Raw genomic sequence first — 26,113 nt, 5'->3', positions numbered from 1 at the left:
ATACTATTTCTGCTTTTTATCGGATTTGTGCCTAACATAGTATTTCTGCTAAATTATAGTATTTCTGCTTTTTATACTATTTGTTCTAAATTATAGTATTTCTGCTTTTTATAGGATTTTTGCCTAATATAGTATTTCTGCTTTTTATAGGATTTGTACCTAATATAGTATTTCTGCTTTTTATACTATTTGTGCCTAATATAGTATTTCTGCTAAATTACAGTATTTCTGCTTTTTATACGATTTGTGCTAAAACATAGTATTTCTACTAAATGTAGTATTTATGCTTAATCATACTATTTCTGCTTTTTATGGGATTTGTGCCTAATATAGTATTTCTGCTTTTTATAGGATTTTTGCTCAAACATAGTATTTCTACTAAATGTAGTGTTTATGCTTAATCATCCTATTTCTGCTTTTTATAGGATTTGTGCTTAATATAGTATTTCTGCTAAATTATAGTATTTCTGCTTTTTATAGTATTTGTGCTAAAACATAGTATTTCTACTAAATGTAGTATTTATGCTTAATCATACTATTTGCATATTGGGGAATTCGTGGCTTCTAAGTCAACAAGTCATCCATGTCATATATCTCTAAAAATTCACATTTTAATGATAAATTGTCAACACTTGAAGATTCCCCCATCTCTTCTGAACAAAACGGTGCAGTGACCGTTCTAGCCCTTACGGTTAGGAAATTATAGTCACTTGTTTTGAGGGGAATCCTTAATGGATAATGTTTATATATATATATTTGTCTTTAAAACATCTTTGCAGACTGACTGTCCTGGACTGGTTGTTGTTGTTTTTTTTTTTCAGGTCTGGTGAACTCAGCTCTTTGGTGTTGGTGTTCAGGAGTAGAGCCTTCTAATAATATTTATTCAAGTTATAGATTTAAAGTTCTGCGAGTTTTTTCTGTAGCAAATAAATATTGTATAGAATATTTAAAATCACCTACATTTTTGATGTTTACAATGCCCATTGTGTGTAATACTGGAATTTCCTACTACCCATGAACGCCTCATCTTTTACCTGACTGCCGGACATCCGCCTTTCCGCACACTTCGCTGAGTCCGCTCTGGGTGAGTGCTGCCGCTCTGCTTCTCCTCTTCTCTCCTAAATGTTTATAGTCTGTTTGTGTGATTTAACGAGTTCTTTTAGTGATTTATAAAGCCAACCGAGGTATAACTCATATTAGAGTAACACAGTGGTTGCTTTTTCTTAGTGAAACTTTGTCATTTTTGTATGTAAAAGGAGTGTTTGATGAGCTAACAACCCGATGCTAATGCCTAGCGCTCCTTTGAGCCCAGTGTGAAATGAAAATTTGACTGTGAACCACGGTTATTGTGTTGTTTTATTAATTACATTTGGTGTGTTTGTCAGTCTGTTACATAAGGTGCAGTTAGTTCTCTTCACAAATCAGTTGGTTAAAACAGCCTCATTCTTTATGCTGTAAAGTTTTTAACGAACCGCCATCTTAGATTCAGTGTCAGCTGTCGGCAAGATCAAAGGAGCCATTTTACCGCCTCTGACCGAACACGGGAGAAAAAGAGTCACGTTTGTCCAGGTCTTGTGGGTTAATTAAGACAAAGGAGGGGGAGAAACTGAGGATTAAACATAGGCTATGTCCCCACATACACGGGTATTTTTGAAAACGGAGATTTTCCGTTTCTGTTTTAAAAAACAATCCCGTCCACACATAAATGCAGAAATGAAGGAGAACGCTGCTAGGAACATACCAAAGCAGCAGGTGGCGCTATATTCCTAACCGTGTAGAAATGTTGGCCAATCAGAAGTCTAGAAGCCTCGGTGGGAAATGGTAAACAAAGATGGGGCATAGAAGCAGAACCGAGTCATATCTGTGGGGGGACAGTAACTGTGTGCGCATATGTAAGCATTTAAACACTGCAGAGAGAACAATTAACAGTAACCGTATTGTAGAAATGCATTTCACCGAAACAATAACGTTGCGCACAGTGTGACGTCAAAAAAGGCGCTGCGTTTTCTCCGTTTCCCTGTCCACACATAAATGCAAAAACGGAGTTTTCGAAAATATTCTGGCAAGCGTTTTTAGTTTTTCAGTGACCGAAAACGCCGTTTAAGTGTGGACGAAAGGTGCAAACGCATAGAAAAATCTCCATTTTCAAAAGTACGTGTGGACATAGCCCAAGAATAATAAGAACTCCTAATATGTAGACTTTAATTTTTAAGAACTGTTTAACAAAGGCTTGTTTGTGCCAACCTAAATCTGCAGCACAGTTTAAATTCTCACTTTGTGGGAAATTAATGAAATAAACAACAGCCCACCTTCACATAAATAAAATATGGCAGTGTATTATTATTAGTATGGTACATAGATATTTATTTTAAAACTACAGCATATTTACTATGATACTATGTGCAGTTGGTAATATTTTAGGAAGTAGAATTTGAATGCAGACCACCTCAAATATTAAAGCCTTAAAAATATGTCGTGCAGTTTTTCATGTATGAGTGTTTTGCAATCTTAAATGAGATGTAGACCAAAGAAAACAGAGGAGAGTTGTTGTTTGTATTCCAGCTGTAGTAAACAAAGAAGTTTAGTGAATCTTTTTGACAACAGAGAGTGATGCAGTATTGATGCTGATTTGAGTTTTCTGATCCTGTATTTTTGTTCTTTGTCTTTTGTTACACAGAGTGAAATAAAGCTTGGTTTTGCCTTTGCTGGTAAGTAAACAGTGATTGTAACTGAAGCAATATGAAATTGGGATTGTGTAACAGTTTTTAGCAATTTACATACAATAGTTTGGCTTTTTGTGATATCTTGCCATTTGCCCATGGGCAAAAACACATTTAGGATTTATAAGCAGGAAACCCCCCCCCCCCACTAGATCTCTGAGTGTCCCTAAAAATGTCCCTGAAGTTTAATAGGCCATTTATGTCTAATTTTAAAGGCTTATCAAAGCATTTCTGTAGTAATTATTGTTTTTATTACACATGTTAAGGCCATTTGAGACTCTGCAATTAAATTTTGCCCTCTTTAGACTAAAGTGAGTTCATTTTGTCTGAGGTACAGTGCTGGGAAAAGTCTTTTTTTCCTTGCAGATTTATTTTGTTCATGCTTTTTTGTCACATGTTTCAAATCATCTAACAGGGATGATATGAATAAATACAAAAAAGCATTTTAAAGGGATGATTTCACATATGAAGCAGAGAAAACCAAACCAGAGCTATCTGTTCTAATGTGAGAAGATGCTGGTCTCTAATACCCAGCTGTGGAAGCCCTGATACGAAGAACTACCATCAAGCATTTATAGTATCAAGTATCATTTGTGATTGTTGCATGCTTTGAAACTGTGATGTTATCATTTGATCAAGTGTGCAGTGCGAGCAAATCATTGCTTGTGGTATCTGCTGTGTTATGTAATAGCACCAAAGTATTAGAGCTTTACGTTAATGAGGAATTTCTGTGGCTTATTGCAGATCGATAAAACGACACATCACCTTAATAAAGACAGAAATCTTTAATAAGGTGCAGAAAGAGAAGATCGGGTGTTTATAGTAAACAAAGAATTTAACATTTTTTTTTCACTACAGATTGTGATGCAGTATTGACTCTGATGCTGATTTCAGTTGTCTCATTCTGTATTTTTGTTCTTTTGTTACAGAGTGAAACAGAACTTCGGTTTTGCCTTTGCTGGTAAGTAAGCAGCAATTGTAACTGCAGTAATATGACATTGTCACTGTGTAACATGTTTAGCAACTTACCTAACGTAGTTTGGTTTTTGTGACATTACCATTTATTGATGGGCAAAATCAAATGGTCAGAATTTATACCTTGTAGCAGCAAAGGCCCCACACATGACCTCTGACTGTCCCTGAAGTTTAACAGGCCATTTGTGTCTGATTTTTATGTTTGAACACAAACAACTGTTTTTATACAGTTGTTCATGTTCTCCGTTTGTTTATGGATTTACCTAGCAGACATAACTATGAACGCATTTTAGGTGAGTTAGTGTAAGTGGTAGCTTAAACACTTAAGAGCACCACAGTTGTTGATTTATATCTTCACTCATATTCTGCTTATGTATTACATTAAAGTCAGACCACTATAGAAGTATTTTTGCCTGAGTGAACAGAAGTGGTACGTTAAACATTTAAGCAATAATAAAAGACTAAGAGAACCAGAGTTGTGAGTAGGCAATGTTGTGTATGTTAAAGCCTGTGTGTAATTTATGTACACTAAGTTTAAATCAGTTTCTTAATAAGTTGCTTGATACAATGTGTTTGAAAATTATATATAAAAGGGAAATATTGCAAAATACAAAAAGATTCCTGCCAACAGGTACAATGGAAGGACTTTTTATTATAATTTTTAAGAAATTAATTGCAAAAATGGCGTGCCACTGTTGTTACTATAACATGTCAGAATTTACATGTATTTTAGGATTTACATATTCAGATCAGAACTAAAACCTAATGAGGTTTTCCGTTGATTCTAACAGTTGTGGTTTTTCCACACTTTATTAAGCACTGACTTGTGATAGAAAATGATGGAGCTAAAAAGCCATAATCTGTACCAACAAATATTGGTGCCTCTTCTTTGCACTTCTGTAGTATGCATGCCTTTATTACACATGTTATCGTCATGTGAGACTCTGTAACTAAAGTTTGTCCTCTTTAGACTACAGTGAGTTCATAAAGGCTTGAAGAAATTGAGGATCTTACTAGTTATTTCATGTCACAGTAAATTGGATTGTGTGTGAAGAGGTTCAACAGTGTAAGTCATTAAACAGTGATCTGATGTGTTGTTTCCTTTCTCTAGGATACTGATCTGATCGTCGCAAGTCTGGTAAGTAAAGGTTTTGTCTGCAGTACAGTGCTGAGAAAGGTCTTTCTTCCTTGCAGATTTATTTTGTTTATGCTTTTTTTCACATGTTTCAAATCATCTAACAAGGATGACCTGGATAAATACAAAAAGCAGTTTTAAAGTGATGATTTCATTTTTGAACCAGAACAACCTGGTCTAATGTAAAAACATATTGGTCTCTAATACCCAGCTGTGGATGCCCTGATAGCAACAATTACCATCAAGCATTTACAGTAACTGGTAATGACTGGTTTACATCACTGGTTGATTTTGGTCCACCATAATTTCAGAATTGTCTTAATTAGATCCAAACAGGACAGGCAAAAAAAGAAAAGAAAAAAGTCTTAATTAAGGCCCAATATAGGGTTTTCAAGTCATACCAAGTACCACGGTGGTTAGCACTGTTGCCGCACAGCAAGAAGGTCCTGAGTTTAATTCCAACATCAGGCCGGGGTCTTTCTGTGTGGAGTTTGCATGTTCTCCCGGTGTTTGCGTGGGTTCCCTCCGGGTACTCCGGCTTCCTCCCACCGTCCAAAGACATGCAGCTTGTGGGGATAGGTTAATTGAATAATCCAAATTGTCACTAGGTGTGTATCTGCGAATGAATGTGAGTGCGAATGGTTGTCTGTCCCTGTGTGTTGGCCCTGCGACAGACTGGCGACCTGTCCAGGGTGTACCCTGCCTCTCGCCCTATGACAGGTGGGATAGGCTCCAGTGCCCCCTGAAAAGGATAAGCGGAAGCGAATGGATGGATGGATGGATGGATGGATAGGGTTTTCAAGTCATACCAAGTATCTTAATTTCATTAAAGTCCAGACTGATTCGTTTACACCAAGTGTTTTGTTTCATTCATTCAATTGGACTTGCTTGTGTGCTTCAGATCCTAAGTGTGATTAAACTTAAGCCCAGGACCTGATGAGTTGATGTAGGTCCTGAAGTAGTAAAGGAACTCTGGGACATCACAGTAACAGCACCATGTTTGACTTTAATGCTGGTGTTTTTCTCTCACTATAGATGATTCAGTTTAGTGCAGTTAGTCAGCACAGCTCTTGGTTATCATCGAGATATTATTAGGCAACTTGTTTTTGCCTGTTCAGCTACAATATCTGGGAGCGTTTTTGTTTTCTGGGGTCTCCAGATCCTTAGAAATCTCTTTGTAAACCTTTACAGAACTATATGTGTTTGTTTCACATTAGAGCAGCTCACGACTAGCAGTTTAGGGACAATTAAATATTCACATAGGGCAGGGGTCTCAAACTCCACTCTTCAAGGGCCGGTGTCCTGAAGCTTTTCCACGTGTCCCTGTTACAAAACACCTGAATAACATTTGTAGGTCATTAGTGAGAGTATAGAATTTGACTGTGTTGAAGTGGCATCCCCGAAGACTGTTCAAATTTAAGTAATTTAAGTGTTTGGAAAAATGTACTTCTAAAAGTACTTTCATTGCATCATGTTCATTCACTCATGAGCTGCTATAACATGAATCAAATGGCTGAATTACCACCTCAGCATGCAGTCACGTTCTGTAGAGTTTTGCTAATGACCTACTAATGTTATTCAGGTGTGTTGCAACAGGGACACATAGAAAAGTTTCTGGACACCAGGCCTTAAGGACCAGAGTTTGAGACCACTGGTGGTAGGGCATTGTGGATTTCAAAAGCTTCTTCCCTTAAATCACTGCCTAAAAAATGCTTTTTGTAATTTGTCATAATGACTTGCAAAATATAGGTGGGATGAAAACATAAACATAAGACATTTTATAGTGGCCTGATATTTTTATCAAGGCTGTTTTTTGAAAATAATCCTGCCCTAATTTACAAAAGATGAACTGTCTGAAAGTCATGTTTGTTTGTTTGTTTGTTTAAGAAATGTGGGAATCTCCAGCAAAGATCTTACATGCAACAGCTCAGATACAGCACTCACTTCTGTTCTTTTTATCATGAAATGATCTACAAAGAAATGATCATCATACTAAATTTTGCTAATTAGGCCTTTATATCAGCTATGATAAGTTTATTATAGATTTAGTGTAGTGCTTATTGCTGTGTATCAAACATGCCCCAAATGTGACTGAAATATGTAGAAACTGCTGTGTAGAAACTAGCTGTCTCCAAATTTCTCATTTTGCCAAAATTCATACAGAGTGACCTGAAACTGTGCTGTAACCTCAGTGTGTTGGTTTTGTTGGACCATTTAATATTTACAGTAAGTTACTGTAGCAGCACGTCTTAGTTTGAGTTTATAGACTTAGTTTATTGTTTTAATAGAATGTAAAAATGTCCTTATAACAGTTCCACCATCATTTGTTAAACATTGTCATTCTGTTCAGTCCAATAATTTACTGTAGAAGTCTTTAGTATTTAAAGCCCTACATGTATTGTATTTTTGAGATTATAAGGCATAATGTCAATAAACAAGCCTGTTTTTAAGGCAGATTAAGCCAAACAAACAGTCAGATAAGTCAAACTTTATTCAAGTCATTCACAAACAACTCTCAACACTGTTCAGTTGTAACACATAAAATACAGAACAATACACTCACTTTTTCAGTTCATTCCTCATCCACAAATCCATCAAACTCTTCATGGGTTGATCAGTTTGAAATCTGCTTCTTAAGCATGTCTCTTAGCACGTGCCAGGTCCTTGTACACACACCATAATGTTATGTTGAAGCACCGTACGAATTACTCTGCGAGGGTCCTGACTATGGTAGCCATAATGCTCTGACAATACATCAAGTAGCTTACGAAGTCTTACTAAAATATTTGACAGAATTTTGAGCGCTGTGTACCACAGAAATCCCGTTTGAGGTCAGTAAGCATAACCAGAATCGATACGCTAGGCACATTGTATGTTTTTGAGATAATGACAGGATTTTAGGTGTGCCATATAGTCTGAAGAATATGGTAAATCCAAGCATGTTGGAAATATGACTAATTCCATGCCTTTTGTGTCTTACAGGTGACCTGCTGCAGAAGATCCTCTCTCTCTCTATCATTATAAGCAATTCTGTCTATCCTATCACTCTCCCAACTCTATCTAATTTGAAAGCCATTCTATCTTGTATCCCTCTATCCCTACTGCTCTATCTAATTTGAAAGCCATTCTATCTTGTATCCCTCTATCCCTACTGCTCTATCTAATTTGAAAGCCATTCTATCTTGTATCCCTCTATCTCTACCGCTCTATCTAATTTGAAAGCCATTCCATCTTGTATCCCTCTATCTCTACTGCTCTATCTAATTTGAAAGCCATTCTATCTTGTATCCCTCTATCCCTACTGCTCTATCTAATTTGAAAGCCATTCTATCTTGTATCCCTCTATCCCTACTGCTCTATCTAATTTGAAAGCCATTCTATCTTGTATCCCTCTATCCCTACTGCTCTATCTAATTTGAAAGCCATTCTATCTTGTATCCCTCTATCCCTACTGCTCTATCTAATTTGAAAGCCATTCTATCTTGTATCCCTCTATCCCTACCGCTCTATCTAATTTGAAAGCCATTCCATCTTGTATCCCTCTATCTCTACTGCTCTATCTAATTTGAGAATCCAAGTTTTGAGAATCCTTTCAGAATCCAATTTTCAGAAATCCAAGTTACCAGAACTTGATCTATCTGTTACAGAATTCTGAGAGATCTCTGCTCTCACTGCTCTTTCTTTCCTGTCATTAAGCTCTCTCACATTCAGTCATTTTGCTTTAAATTACAAGTTGAATATACAGTAGTAGAATTACAGTACAGTAGAACTTATAGTAGAAACTACTTACACAGCCCTACATTTGTCATTTTAATTTTGCATTAGACTTTAGTTTGGACTGCTAGTTTGGCTTACTTTGATCAATTGTATAAAATATCACCTTTTTATAAGTTTATTTGTAATAAGATAATCTGGTTATTTTGTAATACATACATTCAGATAAATAATAAATTAGATCCAGTCTGTTAGTCTGTTTCATTGGCTATAACATTTGACTGCAAGTTTATAGTATTATTATTTAAGGACTAACCCATTTTGTCACTCAGTGTAAGTATTCAGTCAGTATTGTCATCGAGAAGTGCCTGAGGACCCAGACTTCCTGTTTCCTGACTGCTGCAGAACATCCAGCTGAAGAAACCCCGTTTCTAAAAGAGGTACAATAAAACGCACCAAATTGTTTCCAGAGAACTTTGAATTTCCTTTATTTTGAGTTTGGAGTACAAATCAGCTTTTTAACATCTATTCATATATTCATAAAAACATTTTATAGTATAATAGTACATTTCTCAGATTTAACAGTAACTTAAGGAGTTATAAGTTTTTCTGTGTTTCAAGGTTCAGTTTTGTTTATATTTGTGTATAACCACATATAAGCTCCAGATTGTACTTCAGCAAAATGCCAAGAAAAAGTCAAAGGTCGCAGTCCCTGAAGCTTAGATGGCAAAAGCAGAAAGAACAGGTGAATGTTTCTCAGAGCAGTGAGCAGGTAAAGGTGTGTGTTTCAGCTTTTCCCAGCACAGAAGTGCAGAGCAGTGTTCAGACAGCCACAGTGTCTTATGCAGATGTGGTAAAAAGAAGTGTTCCCTCAGTGTCTGTCCCAGAGCCTGAAGTTATGCAGGTAATCCAGACTAAACCCCAGCTAACTGTACAAACACAGCATGATGGACAAGCTCCAGGACAGTCTCATGTACAGGTTACAAACAGTGAAAGTCCACGAGTGAGTAGCGTCTGTGCTTCCCGAAGCCAGGCCGCTCCTAGGTATGGAAAGTACCGGAATCAGCAATGCATGGCTAACAGTTTGGTTTTCCTGTCATTCTTACACGAGGATGAATTTATTACCAGAGCAGATCTAAACCGTGTGTTGGACAAAGGCCATGCCGTCTATTCAGATGCCAGACTGAGGTTTGTGAACAGTGTGTTTCTAGCCTGCGATGAACTTCCCTCAGTTGTTACCAGCCGCACACACGAGTATCAAGTCGACATGTCTCAGTTTGCTCATTACGGCACATTTGATGGTACAGATCACTTTCCGAGCCTTGAACAGGGATTACAGTGTTTGGCTTCAGACGTTCGCTATGCTTTGCTAGTCATGGGAGGAACAGTCATCGCTGTTAGCAGGCTGACTTCAGGTGAATATGCATATTTTGATCCTCACCCACGTAAGTCTACTGGTATGCCATTGTCGCTAAGTGTAAGTGGTGGAACTGCAGTTATGTTGAAATTCACACGTCTTAATGACATGATTGACAGGATCAAACGTTTGTACAGAATGTTCAGCATCGCACCAAGCTGTACTTATGAGCTACAGCCCATCGAGTTTCACAGTGAAAACGCTGCTGACCAAAGAGATGCTAATCAAACCACCGAATACAGACAAACAGCTACAACTGTTACAGCACCAGCTTTAAATGAAGCCGTTCATGAAATAAACTCCCAAAGATCTACTGACCAGACACAGAAGACTGTGAGAGACACTTTAACGACTGAAGTGACATCATCCAGAGTGGATTATTCAAATGAGACAGCTGCTACTGAAAACAACCATCTTCCTTCTGAGTATTTAGAAAAAGAAACATCTGCATCCTCTGTGAGAGAAACGCAGGTAACATCAGATTCTGTTCCTCAGAATGATTCAAACACTGCCTACTGTTTAACTAATATAACAGAGGAACTCTCAGATAAACTGCTGAAATATAATAAACAGCAAAGGAGAAAAATAAGGAGAAGATTATTAGCCCAAGAAAAAGTACCACAGAGAAAGGAAAATCAGAAGAAGAAAGAAAGGCAGATGTACAGGTTTGATGAAAGCTTCAAGACAAAGAAAAAAAACTCAACTAAGAAGTGTAATGATCCTGATCACAGACAGAAAAAGAGCATGTACAAAAATGAATTGTATAAATTAAATGCTACCTATAAGGAGAAACAGAGAGAACATTTAAGAAAGATGTATAGGGAAAGTGCTAAAATTAGAGAGAGAAAAAGAGAATGTGTCATAAGGACATATAAAGACAATCCCCTATTCAGAGAAAAGCAGAAGGAACGTGTAACAAGAACATATAGAGAGTCTCCCATATTCAGAGAAAAGCAGAAAGAGCGTATAAGAAGAATATACAGAACTTGTGCTGGATTCAGAGAGAAACACAAAGCTTACATGAGGTCATATGTATATAACCTATATAAAAAAAGCGAAGATTTTAAACAGAAAAAACGATCTTATATGACAAAGCGGTATGGAGAAGAAAAACAATTTCAGCAACAACACAAGGACAATATGAGAGAACGAATGAGAGTAAAATATTGGAACGGTTTTTCTTTCAGACAGATGCATAATATCAGATGTGCAATGAATATAAAACGGAAATATCGCCAGATGCATCGACCAGCTGAGAGTTTACAGTGTCATCCAGAGAACACTTTAATGAATGAGGCCATATCTCGTTTCAGATCAAACATTAAGTCAGCACCATCTTATGTTTGTACTGTTTGTCTAAAAGCTTCTTTTCCTAATCAGGTAAAAATCTGCAAAAGAGAAAATTACTCAAAACACCAGACTGTAGCTCATCAGTGCCTAACTGGTAAATTTGTTCATGTGTGTGATGAAGCATGTCATGATCACTGCAGCTTTCCTGTTGAGAGAAAAAAAGAGTATATCTGTCACACATGTCACAGTTCCCTCAAAAGTGGATGCATGCCCAGGCTTGCTGCTGTTAACGGTTTAGAACTGCAGGATATTCCAGCTGAACTTTGTGATCTCAACATTCTGGAGAGACATCTGATTGCCAAATGCATACCATTTGCTAAGATTATTCCTCTTCCAAAGGGGAGACAGAGACTCATACGTGGTAATGTGGTGTGTGTACCATCTGAGGTCCAACAAACAGTTGACAGTTTACCGAGGATCAGAAGCCAATCACAGATCATGAGGATAAAGCTGAAAAGACGACTGTGCTACAAAGGCCATCAGCTGTTCCAGACTGTCACCTGGTCTAAACTCATTCAAGCTCTGCGTAAACTGAAACAAATTCATCCACAGTACACAGATATTATTATCAGAGATGATGCATTGCTTTGTGATCCAACGTTACCTGATGATGACAGCAGTGATGAAGCCAGCATGGCAAGTGATGATTATAATGAAGCAGATTTAATGGAAATTGACAACTATGAAAAAGATGCCCTTTTGTGTGAAAGTGAGTCTCAAAGTGACCAAGATATTAATATGCAATCCTGTGATGAACAACCAGAGGAACAAAATCCAGATGAACCAGAAAGTGATTTGAACAATGGAGGTTTTGCTCTAGAAAGTTGTCTGCAGCCCGTAGACATTTCAGAAGAGATTCTCTGTTTCACTGATAACACATATTGTGTGGCTCCTGCAGAAAGAAACAATCCTGTTAGCTTCTTCAGAACTCCTCATTTGGAAGCCATGGCATTTCCTGTGCAGTTTCCTACTGGTCAGAATACACTGGATGAAAAGAGACGTCTTAAACTCACACCAAGTGCTTACTTCAAGTCAAGGCTTTTCAACATTGATGCAAGATTTGCTAAAGACACAAATTACCTGTTTTTCTCACAGTTTGTCACTGAAATACACTTGGCTAATTCCAGCATGACAATACAGCTAAGGAAAGGTAAAACTATGACCAAAGATGGACGCAAAATCACATCGGGAATGTTACAAAGTAAGACAGAAGTAGAGAAGCTGGTAAGAAATAAAGATGCAATCAGATTTATGCAGCCACTCAGAGGAACTCCAGCTTACTGGCAGAAAACTACCAGAGATCTATTCAGCATGGTTCGCCAAATAGGAACACCTCAGTTCTTTGTCACTTTCTCTGCTGCTGAGATGAGATGGCCTGAAGTGATTCAAGCAATAAAGAGACAGCAAGGTGAAGAGGTTGATTTTGAAGCCCTGGACTGGTCAGAAAAGTGTGAAATTCTAAGATCAAATCCAGTAACCACCATGCGAATGTTTGATAAACGTGTTGAGGCTTTGTTCAGAGATTTGCTTTTTTCTCCTGCACAGCCCCTTGGTGAGATCATTGATTACTTTTACAGAGTTGAGTTCCAGCACAGAGGTAGTCCACATATACACATGTTGCTGTGGATTCGAGAAAAGGTAGAAGCAGATGTGGATGACGACCAAACTGTCTGTGACTTTGTTGACAGATACATCTCAGCTCAACTCCCTGATCCAGAAAAACAACCTGAACTGCACAAAAAAGTCACTGAGCTACAAAAGCACAGCAAAAACCACACAAAGACATGCTTTAAGAGTGTGAACTCTGGTTGTAGATTTGGGTTTCCCAAACCACCAGCCACAAGAACAATGATTGTGAGACAGGATGAGGATTCAGACACTGAAGCTGCAAAAGCCAAACTCAGACCTTTGTTGAACCTGCTGAAGGAACCTGAAGCTGCTTCCCTCACCATAGAGCAGATTCTGTCACGATGCAACTTGACAATGAATGAGTATGAACAGTGCCTCCAAGACATAAACAAGAAAACAGCTCTGATTCTGAAACGTGACCCAAATGAGTGTTGGATCAACAATTACAACCCAGACCTGCTTGAAGCCTGGAACTCTAATTTAGATGTCTCATTCATTTTGAATGCCTATTCATGTATAGAATACCTCTGTAAATATATAACAAAGAAAGAATCTGGCCTCTCTGAATACCTGAAGACAGTTATTGACAACTCTGATAAGAACACCGTCAATGAGTGTGATGAAATGAGAGCTGTGATGCAGGCTTACTCAAAAAAGAGAGAAATCAGCGCACAGGAGTGTGTGACTCGAGTCTGTGGCCTAAAAATGAAAAAATGTTCCCGCAGTGTTGTATTTGTACCAACAGATGATAACCCAGTAAAAATGAGTCGGCCCATGAGCTTCCTGGAAAGCACAACACACGACAGTTGTAATATTTGGATGACAAGTTTGAGTGATAAATACAAATGCAGACCTGAGACCCCAGAATATGAGGAAATGTCACTGGCTGATTTTGCTGCCTTGTGCAGGTTGGTAAGTGGTCCAAATGAAGGAAAAGATGTGCTTCCTCTTCTAAACCAGCTTGGATTTGTACAAAGGCGAAAGAATGATAAACCAGCTATAATCAGATATTACCACTGTTCACAGGAAAAAGATCCTGAGCAATATTATGGTCGACTGTTGAGACTTTACCTTCCACACAGATCAGAGCAGGAACTGAAACCACAAGGGTTCCAAACCTATCAGTCCTTCTACAACTCAGGTTTTGTACGACTTCCATGTTCAGACCACAGTGAGTCTGTGAAAAGGGTTGTGAAAAGAAATAAAGACAAGTATGAGAAGAACTCTGAGGATATTGAGAGTGCACTGGAAGAGTTTGAACAAAATAGGGATGTTGTGATTGATGAATGGTGTAATCTGGCTCCTGAATCTGAAGTTGTGAGGCTGCAATGTGATGAGAATCTTCCTGAGAGACATTCTGATGATGAGAACGAACAGGAGAATGTCCCCGACTACAGTCGTCAGTCTGATGCTGTAACAAAGATCAGAGCCGTCAGAGAACAACCTGCAGTAGATCCAGCCGTGGTACGTGTAATGTATCAGAATCTGAACCAGAAGCAGGCCTGCGTGTTCTATGCCATAAGAGACTGGTGTATTCAGCGAGTTTGTGGTTTGAACCCAGATCCATTTTTCTTCTATATCAATGGTGGTGCAGGAACTGGAAAGTCACACCTGATTAAGTGTATTCACTCTGAAGCATCAAAGATCCTGAGCAGACTGCCTGCTAATGCAGAAGAAGCTGACATATCAAATCCAACTGTTTTACTGACTTCATTTACCGGTACAGCAGCTTTTTCTATCAATGGCTCTACATTACATTCTCTACTGAAACTACCCAGGAGTCTGAAACCACCCATTCAAGGACTTGGTAACCAACTGGATGAAGTCAGATCTGAGCTGATGAATGCTGAAATTATTGTTATTGATGAGATTTCAATGGTTTCAAAACCCCTTTTTGCTTATGTGGATGCAAGACTGAAACAAATCAAAGGCACTCAGAGACCTTTTGGTGGAATGTCAGTTTTAGCTGTTGGAGATTTTTACCAGCTGCCACCAGTGCGACAGTCTAAACCTCTCTGTGTTTACGATCCAGAACAGATTGACCTATGGCAGGAACATTTTCAGATGATCACTCTAACCGAGATCATGCGTCAGAAAGATGATGTGGCCTTTGCAGAGATGCTGAACAGGATTAGAGTCAAAGAAAAGACAGATGAGCTTTCTCAGTGCGACAGAGATTTGTTGTCACAGGCTGTGACTGCACCAGAAGAATGTCCAACTGAGGTCTTACACATTTATGCCACCAACAAGAATGTGGAATCCCACAACACAGATACCCTGAAGAAGCTTCATTCAAACATCATAATCATCAATGCAGACGATTTCCAGAAGGATAAATGTACAGGCAGAATGGAACGAAGAGACAAACCATTTACAGGTGGGAGAAATGATTTACCTGACACTCTGAATGTTGCTGAAGGAGCTCGAGTCATGCTGACCAGAAATTTGGACACACTAAACGGTTTGGTCAACGGTGCTTTTGGTATACTGGTAAAGGTGGTGAGATCTGAAAATGATGGACACATAATTAAACTGGGGCTCAGAATGGACAACCGGCAGCCTATGAGACACAACCGCAGTGCTAATGCAGCATCTGATGATCTGGTTTACATTGAGAGAGCAGAGGAGAGTCTGAAGTTTAAAGGAGCAGTACGCAGACAGTTTCCTGTAAAGCTAGCATTCGCTTGCACAATTCACAAAACTCAGGGTCTTACAACACAGACAGCTGTAGTTTCAATGAAGAACATTTTTGAACCAGGTATGGCTTACGTTGCTCTCAGCAGGGTGACGTCTCTCAGTGGACTCTATTTGCAGGACTTGGATGAGAAAAAGATTTACGCCAATCCCGAGGTAACTGCAGCGCTCCAAACCATGAGACAAGCCAGTGTTGAGGAAATGATGCCTCTTCTTCAGGTCAGAGAAACAGCCAGCAGACTTGACACTCTTACACTGATCCATCACAATACGGAGGGTTTGCCATCTCACATCAGTGACATCAAGAGTCATCATGAAATGTGTTTAGCAGATGTTTTGTGTCTCACCGAGTCTCACCTTCAAGGCTCCTTTGTTGCAGACAGTCTTCATTTGGATGGCTACACCATGTTCAAACGCAACAGACATGTTTCCTACACAAACTTTCCTCACATGGCCAGCAGAAGTGGTGGGGGAGTTGTTGTGTATTTGAGGAATCATTTTCAGGTTCAGGTAAAACAGTATCTGCATAATGTCACTGATCTTGAGTTTTTAGTGTTGAAGGTTCAGGCTCCATTCCCTGCACTCATTGCTGTTGTGTACAGACCCCCTGACTACAGTTTGACACCATTCATGCAAAACCTGGTAAGTCTTTTAGATTCACTTGAAATCATGGACTGTCACCCAATAATTGTGTGTGGAGATTTTAATGAGAACCAGTTGCAGAGTGGAAGAAAACAGATTCTGGAGCAGTTTCAGTCGAGAGGGTATTCACAGCTGATCACTTCTGGCACTACAGACAAGAACACCCTGCTTGACCTCATTTTTATTTCTCAGCCACAGAAATGTCTGTATTCAGGTGTTCTGAGATCATATTACAGTTACCACAACCCTGTCTTTTGTGTCCTGTCCTCGAGCCAATCATGAAGTCGTCTGGTGAGTTTTGAAACAATTACAGATCATGTTTGTTACAGAGTTTACTGATTGTAGAGCATGAAAAAGATTTTTCATTGAAAAAAGGGTCTTCCCTACTCTGTCTGTCAGAAGACCCTTTCTTATTGCAATGTTATTAATCATTTCACCAAATCATTGCTGAACTTCATGCAGAGCAGAGAACATCTGCTATCATGCACCTCTGATCTGAAATGTGCTGCAACATTTATTAAACCAACATCATTTCTTTTATTCTCATGTTTTAAATGACTAAATCTTTTTACTGTGACGTATGTAGCTCAACAAACGAGATCTTCCCCTCCAAGGGCTTGAAAATATGAAATAGTAAATAAATAAATCCCACATAAATGCAGGTATTTATTATGGGTCACATGAATAAATACAGACAATTATATTTTCTTGATTATAGTAGCTTTTGTAGAATCAAAAGTTTTTGTGATGAATGAGTTTTTGCTTATCATGTTTTACAGGTAAAAAATGTCAAAAGTTATAAACTATCTTTAGGCTACCAGAGATGTCTATAATGATACATTATGTAGAGAAAAACATTAGTACAGCTTACAGAATATGTATAAAAACTGATTTAGAAGTAAATGGATAGTTTTCTGAAAGTTCCCGACTACAGTTTAACACCACCCACCCAGATCAGCCCCCAAGTGTCTATGTAATGCTGGTATGGTGTGTGAGTTTGACTTGGCCTTTATCCGGGTGGGTTTGGGTTTGGGTGGATAAAGGCCAAGTCAGAATTCTCTGAGCAGCTGGAAAAAGCTGCTAATAAACAAAGACATCAAAAAGTGTGGGCTTTAGGTGTAGCCCCCGCTTTCTGATTAGACTTAGTAACCGACACCCCATACCAGCATTACATAGACACTTGGGGGCTGAGCTGGGTGGGTGGTGTTATAAGCACGTGTTTTGTTAGATATATTTTTTCAGACACCATCTTCATGAACTGCTGAGCCAAACTTGATCCATCAGTGCTGGACTGCACAGATAACTACATGCCACAAGGAGACTGCTGTGTTATGAACTGCCATACCAGTGTGTCTTCAATGGAGAAGATGACACACCCATCACCTGACCTCCTGCCTGATCTGGAGACCATCATCATGCTGCCACACTACACACCTCTGAGACCATCAATGATGACTCATACTGAGGAAACTGTATTTCCTGTCAGAGATGCTCAGTGATCCTCAGAGCAGAGAGCGGTATGATTCTTTATCTTTGATTTAAAAAAACAAATGTCAGTGTTTTTTAATTCAATTAATTAATTAAAATCCTGTTTATTGCATAAATAATTCCACACTCAAATGATTATACTTGTTGACACTTTTTGAGTTTTAATTCACATTATGGATTACAAATCTATGCTTTTTCTACTCTGTCTCTCTGTGCAGGTATTGCTGTCTTCTGAGTTCTTCAGTGTTCCAACTGAGACATTCAAACCTCACTGCAGAGCTCATGTCTTTCCTCACCATCATGTGAGTGTGAGATTGCTCTGGATTCTGGTTATATGGCCTGCAGCACCTATAAGGTATTTCAATATTGTTCATTGTATAACTTATTTGTAGTTTTTAGGCCTTAACACAAATAAAATGTTCCTTTTTCTGTATTTTTTAGAATAAGCTCGTCCAGTGTGCCTGCATTCCAGCTTCACAGAAAAGAACATCAGACACCAGCGAGGGAGGATAAGAAAGACAGACACAACAACATTGTCATCCCCTATGTAGCCGGTGTATCAGAAAAACTCAGGAGAGTTTTCTCCAAATACGACATCCCAGTGTACTTCAGACCCAGTAACACACTCAGACAGAAACTGGTTCACCCGAAAGACAAAACTCCTAAACACAAACTTAACAATGTGGTGTACGCTGTACAGTGCAGCGAGGAATGCCTGGACTTCTACATCGGAGAGACCAAACAGCCACTTCACAAGCACATGGCACAACATAGAAGAGCCACCTCCACGGGACAAGACTCAGCAGTTCATCTGCATCTAAAGGACAAAGGTCAGTCTTTGAGGATGCCAATGTTCACATTTTGGACAGATGGAGGAGTGAAAGAAGCCATTTACGTCCACTGTGAGCGACCATCTTTAAACAGAGGCGGTGGTTTATGACACCAACTGTCTGCCATCTATAATCCAGTTTTGAGTTCCCTCCCCAGACACCGTAACGTCCACTCACATCCTGGGAGTGGGCGTGGGTGATTTCCTGACCTCGGGAAATCACATGATAGGGTGGGGCCAGGTTTCACAATGAGCTCACCCGAAACCGTGGCTGATTGGGACCCACACCCACTTTCACACCTTGGCTCATGTGATTAGGTAGAGGATCATCAGGGGGTTCTTTGTCCCTCTTTGGGGGGAAACTCCCACTGGGTTTAAATCTGGGACTCTCCACCATTGACCCTTAGAACTGAAGAAGCTTCTCGGATGAGAGGTGAAACGTCTTCAAGGAACTCAAAGAAGTCCAGACGCTTTTCTTTCCAAGCTCCTTAGACTTCACTTGTGTTAATTACATTTTATTTGTTGTTGTTTTCTTTTAGATTTATATGCAGTGATTGGATGTGGTGGAGCTTTGTTAACCGTGTGGAAAACATCTGTTTGTGATGATATTTACAATGAGGCTTTAAGGTGACAGTTTCCATGTAATTTCAATCCTCTTACTAAGCAAAAACATGTTTGCAATTAACATATTTTTTCAGTTTTGTCTTTTGGATTTATGGTTAACATTCCTCTGTGACAGCAAATACTAAACTGGTCCAAGTAACCAGCATATCATTGGCCAAAGGCAAAAAGGACCACATGTCACACTAGCAATGAATTTTTGACTGTGTTTGTGTTAGTATAGAGTAGGTCTAACAGTTGTTTTCCACATCTGCTCTAATATATATAGATAATGGGTCAGACATATAAAGTCATTTTGAAAAGTTCATAAAGGTCATTTATATGTGTTCCTCTTTATCATTTTATATCAGGTCAAACAGCAGACTTGAGTTTTGATCAGGGTAGAACCATAACATTCATGCTAATGGTTCTACTGTTTACAGTTACTTTATGATGGATTTCACCCTGGTCACAGCACTATCTGAAAAGCTGTTAGAGGTAAAGTTAAGCCAATTAATACCTCATCATAAGTCACTCTCTAACGCAGGGCAGTGATTATTATTCACTGTAATTTATTCCACAACAATGTTCTTTATTTGATTCTTTAAATATGCACATCGATTGTTTAGCTGTGTGACTCTCCACACCTGAAATATATCACAATGTGGACTTCATTTCGACAGTATTTTGTAGATTGGTACCATATTTATCATCGAATCATCTTGTGCATTTATTAACTAAATGTTGTTTGGTTTTTTTTTTTGTTTGTTTGTTTGTTTTTATGTTGCCATTTTTACATTTCACCAACTGTGTAAATTCTGCAATTTTAGCTTGGTTTTGTTTCACATCAGTTTATCTGCTGGCTGGTATTCCTGTCTTCCTTCTCTCACCCCAACCGGTCGCAGCAGATGGCCGCCCCTCCCTGAGCCTGGTTCTGCTGGAGGTTTCTTCCTGTTAAAAGGGAGTTTTTCCTTCCCACTGTCGCCAAAGTGCTTGCTCATAGGGGTCATATGTCATATGATTGTTGGGTTTTTCTCTGTATCTATGAAGCGCCTTAAGGTGACTTTTGTTGTGATTTGGCGCTATATAAATTGAATTGAATTGGTTTTCTTTCTTTTCTAATGTTTCTGGTCATTTTTCACAGTTAAACAAGTAACTTTGAGGTTACTTCATCGTTTTCAGCTGTTATCTGTATAAATTTTTTTCCTAATAATTACATTTCTGCAAAATTATAGCAGTTCTGGTAAGTTGTAATATTTCTGCCAAGTTATTAATTTTTGACTAAATTATTACATTTCTGCTAAGTTGTAGCTTCTGGTAAACTACAACATTTCTGCTGAATTGTTATGTTTCTTCTAAGTTATTGCATTTCTGATAAGTTATTACATTTTTGCTAACTTGATGTTGTTCTGCAAAGTTATTAAAATTTCAACAACTTTTTAAACACTGACTTTGATTTCTTCAGCTTCTTCAGCTATTTTCAACTATTTTCAGCAGACAGCTTCAGCTTTACAGCATGCACACTGCATTTTCGCAGGAAATGCAAATTTTTCTAGTATAGATTTGTTTAACTGACTGAAGCAATGACAACAGTCTTCTCCTGAACACCAACACCAAGGAGGTGGTAAAGAGTTCACCAGACCTAAAAACAAAACAAAACAATGCAGGACAGTCTGCAAAGATGTTGAGTCAGTCAGACATCGTGCAGAGCAGATGAGGAAGAAGTTGTAATCTAAAATGGAGAACAATAAATACAGCCACCTAAGCATCCTCACAGGACAAGATGAACTGCAGTGAGAGGGTCATCTTACTGCACTGCAGGACTCAGAGGTTCAGGACGGTCTTTATCCCCATTGCCATGAGGCTTTTTAAAAGAAACTACACATGTTCTTCTCACATTTATTTCTTTTACTCTAATAAACACTGGTAGTAATCATATGAATTCTGAGCTAAATGGACTTGCCCTGATAGGCTTCAGCCAGCACAGAAGCTAATACACCACAGCACTTAGGGAAACTGAAACTGACTGTTATTAATGTTTTCAAACTGTTTAAGAAAAACATATATAATCTTTCAGCCTTCTAAAAAACACACATAAAAACAGTATTATATGATGTTGAACATACAGATAGGCAGTTGTTGGCCTACAGGAGTGTTCTTTATCGAAGGTTTTAAGTGCTTAAAAAGTCTGTTAAGCTCTGTACAGAGCATGCAATGTAACTGTACATTAGAGAGTGTTTTATAAACCATGTCTTCTGTTTCATTTAATAAACATGAGACTGCTTTATGCATTTTCAGCTATTTATTAGATTTTATCAGATTAAAAAACACTTAGCATAAGAATGCAGTTGAAACTATAACTTTTAAATATTGTTTAAATGAATGAACATAGCAACTTGAACATTTTAAAAAATACAAACAAAACAAATGAACTATATTTATATATATAGATCTATATATATATATACATATCTATATCTATATCTATATATATATCTATATATATCTATATCTATATATATTTATTCTGTTTTTTTTATGTGTACTATTTGTTTTCCTTTGATTTTTACAGTAAAAGTGATCCTGTGCTTCTCAAACTCCTCCTCGTAGGGCTTCCACATCTCCTCTTCAATGAAGAGGGTTTCTCCAGTTAGAAGGAGAACTTGCAGCTGGGTGGACTGCAGTGCACTGCACTGCTCTGCAGTGGCCACACCAACTACAGTTACTTGAGTACTTTCATCTTCCTTTGTCTGTCAATACACAAAAAGCATATATTTAATATGGTAATCACGTCTTGATGCATGCTCAATGATCCATGTAAGTAAATCCCAAAAGGATGATTCTGTTCATCTGGACGTAGCATTTTCAAGTGGGAGAAATGTTTTGTCACTCATCCAGGTGACTTCTTCAGTCTGTTTTACCCAATCTTTTAAACAGTACATTGCATAATGACTGAAACTAGCCCACTGAAGAAGCAATAGGCTGGGAGGTCAGTTAATTGGTCAGTAATATTATACAAATTGTCACGGGCACTGATCAAAGACCACAGAAACCTGCAGTCCGCTGAGACTGAAGAAGTCACTTGGATGAGTGATGAAACATTTCTCCCACTTGAAAATGCTACGTCCAGATGAACAGAGTCAATCTTTTGGACCACCTATAATTCTAAACATTTTGGCAAATGACATTGCTATTACATGTTGGTACAAACATATGGCTTCTTCATACCTCAGTCTTTGTATGGGAAGTTGACTGGAGCTGTACTCCATAGGCGGAGCGGTGCACTTTCACATGGGAGATCTTTACCTGATCTCCCACACGAACGTCAACAATTGACGCCTCCCTCCACAAGGAGACAGTCATGGTATGTCCATCCTGAAATCACAAAAATGACAGAATGAAACATTTATTCATTAACTAATGGAAATCTCAAATATGCCTATTTTCACCATTTTCAATATTACACTTTAGTTGCACCATTACCTGTTTTAGCTGGAGAGTGCGTATTGGCACCAGTTGTTTGCCTGAGCAAACTGTCCTCACTGCCGAACACTGAAAATTCAATTAAAATATAATGTCAGTTATAGTGATTGCATAAATCTGTGTGTGTACATCTAGGTGCTACTTTCTTGACTTACTACATCTATTATTTTATTGTTGTTAATGATAAATCTACAACCATTTACAAAATAATAGTGGTTGATCTTGTTCTCACAATTTTGTGTTTGTTTGACAAGAACAATAAAATTATTATTTTTACTTTTAAAGACAAAAAAGTAATGGTTTCTTTGAAAACCTGAAGCAATATCAATTCTGATGGAACCACAAATATTTACCTCCACAACCTCCCCTTCCACTGTCATGAGCCCTCCAGATGTTGGGCTCATCTTTAGTGGTGTTACTGGGGAAGGTGGATTAACCAGCTCCTCCGCCTTAATGATGAGGGCCTCCGAGACTGCCAGGGCAGGAGCTTTAAAGAACTGTGTCCTCGCAGTGATATTGATGAGATAAGGGGGAGCTTGGCCCCTCAGCTCATGTCCCCTCATCATGTAGGACATGTCCTGTTTTACTTTGGAGGAGAACTCTTCAAACAAGGTGATCTTCAGCACTGTTTCACCGTCTGTGATTGCTGCCACTTTATTTTTTTTTGTTGACAGTGCTTTGACCTCTCCATCCTCAGTAACCCAGCTGATCACCTGATAAATACATAAATAAAGAAATGTATTTCTATGATCTTACTCCATAGTCACGTTCATACATGTGAAAGTCTACATCATATGATTGTTGGGTTTTTCTCTGTATTTATTATTGTACGATCTACTGTACAATATAAAGCGCCTTAAAGCGACTGTTGTGATTTGATGCTATATAAATAAAATTGAATTGAATCACCTTTAGCTGGTCACAACATTTCAACACCCGGATATGAATGGGTGGGGGCCGGAAATACGGCGTCTCAGGCCGGTTGTCAGTCAGTTTCCTTAAGGCCATTCTGAAAATAAAAAAAGCAAAATAAACACATTAACAGGTTCATACATTTCTGCTGGATACAGTTCTGACAGAATACAGTAACACCTGTTGCTTTCATGTCATCTCTTCACATTTTGATATAAAACAAACACATCATGAACTTCCTCAACCCTACGTGTGTTTCTGAGGTTCCTGCTTGATATTTACATACCTGAAAACATTTCAATATTTTTGTAAAAACACAAATTATCTTTACAAAATGTTGGTCTGAAAATTAATTAAACGCTTATGAGCCTTCATAAAATACATACAGACGGAGACATGAGTAATCACCAGGACATTAACGGTAATAATTCTGCAGTGAAAAATAGCGTTTATAATGGAAGTCAATGGGACGAAAACGTCCACTAGGGCTCTAAGAGGATGTGTATTGTTAGCTTAGCCACTGAAGCTAATTTAAGGAAGTCAGACTTGACGGTCTTTATATTCACAGGAACTTAAATGGCTAGATTTTTTATCTTTCACTACATTATAATGTGTTATACATAGTATAAAGGCACTAAAAAACGGCTTCAATATCAATACTTACGTTTTATGAAGTTCTTAATATCACAAGAGCACAAAGTAGAAGAGCTGTGACTGTGTCTGTAAGTTTCTTCAGAAAGACCGGGAAAGGGACCGCTGGTCTTTGATGTTACAAATTGTGATGCAATCTGTTGCCATCGGCCTGATTGGCTAACTATGATTGTTGTTTTTCCCAATTGTACTGCCTTGTGTTGATTTTGTCCCTTTACTTTAGGGCGGTTTTTGTTGGTGATCAGACCCGATTCTTGTCTAATTTGAATTATGAAATTATCAGTACTATTTTATAAGTCTCAAACTTACAATTTAAAACGTATAAAATTACTGGTCTTTTTTATTTTTTATGTAGTTAATGTATTATGTAGTTTTTTTAAAGTTCGACTGCTAAAGCCCTGCATGTATTTTTTTAGATGAGCTTTTATTTTGAAAGTGGCGATCTCTTTTCCTGGTGTCATGGAAGCACGCCTAACAGATCCACGTTACTGCTAGTCCCCGGGACAGAGTGCGGGAAATCAATGCGGTTCGAATACGTTCATAGACGCAGGAGTGCTAATTCCCTCCAGATTTCGTCCGAAGGCGCAGGTTTCAAGGCTGCACACGGTGACTGAGCATCCTAACATTTCAAAATTCAAAGGGTCAAGCTTCAAGGTTTTACTTCAAAAAGGTAAGCTAAACTTGGTCAACACAGCATTTGGAGTATGCATTTGAAGTACACTTGGAATTGGGACAGCCGTTGTCCCGTGGCGGTGACGTAATCACACTCAAAGTGTGCGGTCTCTTAATTGGGACACAGCCATAGTGTGTGTGTTCACCTCTGTTTTCGTTAGATTGTCTGCGTTACTTCTACGTTCTCTGCTATCTATCAGCCCCTGTGTTTTCTCTGCTGGACATCCCCTCTGAGTTTCCACGTCTCAGGTTTTCTAATGATGTTTCAGGTATAGCTTTCCCAGCTTAGGTTTTGTTTTTTCTTTTTTGTCTCTTTCTCCTAATGCCACACACTTTGCCTCAGTAACTGTAACATTCAGATGACTACTATCCAATTATTTCTCTGATGGTTATGCAAGAAGAGCCTAATAAACTTAAAGCCAGAAGACCGTAAAGCAGAGGTATAACTGTATGAGCTACAAAGTTTAAATGTTTTATCACAATCATAGTGTGCAGCTCACAAACAGCTGATTGTTTTAGTGTTTTCTCGGAAATATCAGATGTAACTAGTGATGTCACAATGAAAATGAAATAATATTGAACAGTATAGAATCAGACATGTTAGAATTTGCTTAAAATTCTACTTGTTTTATTTTTAAAAATTGTGCAACATTTTGTTTTTCAGATGTTTTTGCTGAATTGATCAAGACTGACTGTAAGAGTGTAAACATCGAGTAACTATGATGTTCGAGCCCTCTCAAGAACAGGTAAATAGTCATTTAGAGATTAAATTTGTCCCAGTTACTTTGTTCTACTCTGTCTGTAAAGCTTCACTTTTGTCACACTTCCTGCCTCCAAGAAGCTGAAGTAGAAGTAGAACTCTGCACCAGAACCTTTTTGTGACTTTTGTGACATTTCTGTCAATGGTGTAATTGTTGGTCTTTTGTGAATTCTAAGTAGGTGATTACTGAAAGGCAAGAGAGAAACCGAAGGCATCAGGTGACCTGTGATATGTCAGAGCTACAGAGAGGAATATTTGTGACAAGTATCCAACATTTGGGGAAAAATAGTTTCAAAGATGCATATTAAACAGGCAAGCTTTCATATTTAGAGGACAAAAACTATTACTTACTTTTAATCATTATTATGTGGTTAAGTACTGGACTGTGTGCTTTTGAGGCCAAGTCACACAGGGTTTCTTAGCTTAGACTGATGAGTATTTG

At 38.3% G+C, this 26,113-nt stretch overlaps 3 long non-coding RNA genes across 3 annotated transcripts; all 3 read left to right on the top strand.

Moving 5' to 3' along the window:
* The first annotated feature begins 1,758 nt into the window (after window positions 1-1,758).
* LOC145429411 (uncharacterized) lies at window positions 1,759-8,830 on the top strand. The gene is made up of 4 exons (XR_013909643.1): window positions 1,759-2,708; window positions 3,650-3,681; window positions 4,807-4,833; window positions 7,813-8,830. It is a non-coding gene; the product is annotated as an uncharacterized LOC145429411 (long non-coding RNA).
* Window positions 8,831-9,592: 762 nt separating this feature from the next.
* LOC145429412 (uncharacterized) lies at window positions 9,593-15,976 on the top strand. The gene is made up of 3 exons (XR_013909644.1): window positions 9,593-9,732; window positions 9,852-9,959; window positions 15,755-15,976. It is a non-coding gene; the product is annotated as an uncharacterized LOC145429412 (long non-coding RNA).
* A 1,540-nt stretch (window positions 15,977-17,516) lies between these two features.
* LOC145429410 (uncharacterized) lies at window positions 17,517-19,917 on the top strand. Its single transcript, XR_013909642.1, has 3 exons — window positions 17,517-17,793; window positions 17,983-18,119; window positions 18,206-19,917. It is a non-coding gene; the product is annotated as an uncharacterized LOC145429410 (long non-coding RNA).
* The last annotated feature ends 6,196 nt before the right edge of the window (window positions 19,918-26,113 follow it).

Source organism: Astatotilapia calliptera, chromosome 6 (genome assembly GCF_964374335.1).
Source record: "Astatotilapia calliptera chromosome 6, fAstCal68.1, whole genome shotgun sequence".
NCBI lineage: Eukaryota > Metazoa > Chordata > Actinopteri > Cichliformes > Cichlidae > Astatotilapia > Astatotilapia calliptera.
The sequence above is the reverse complement of the archived record's forward strand: the minus strand, read 5'-3'. Positions and strand labels throughout refer to the sequence as shown.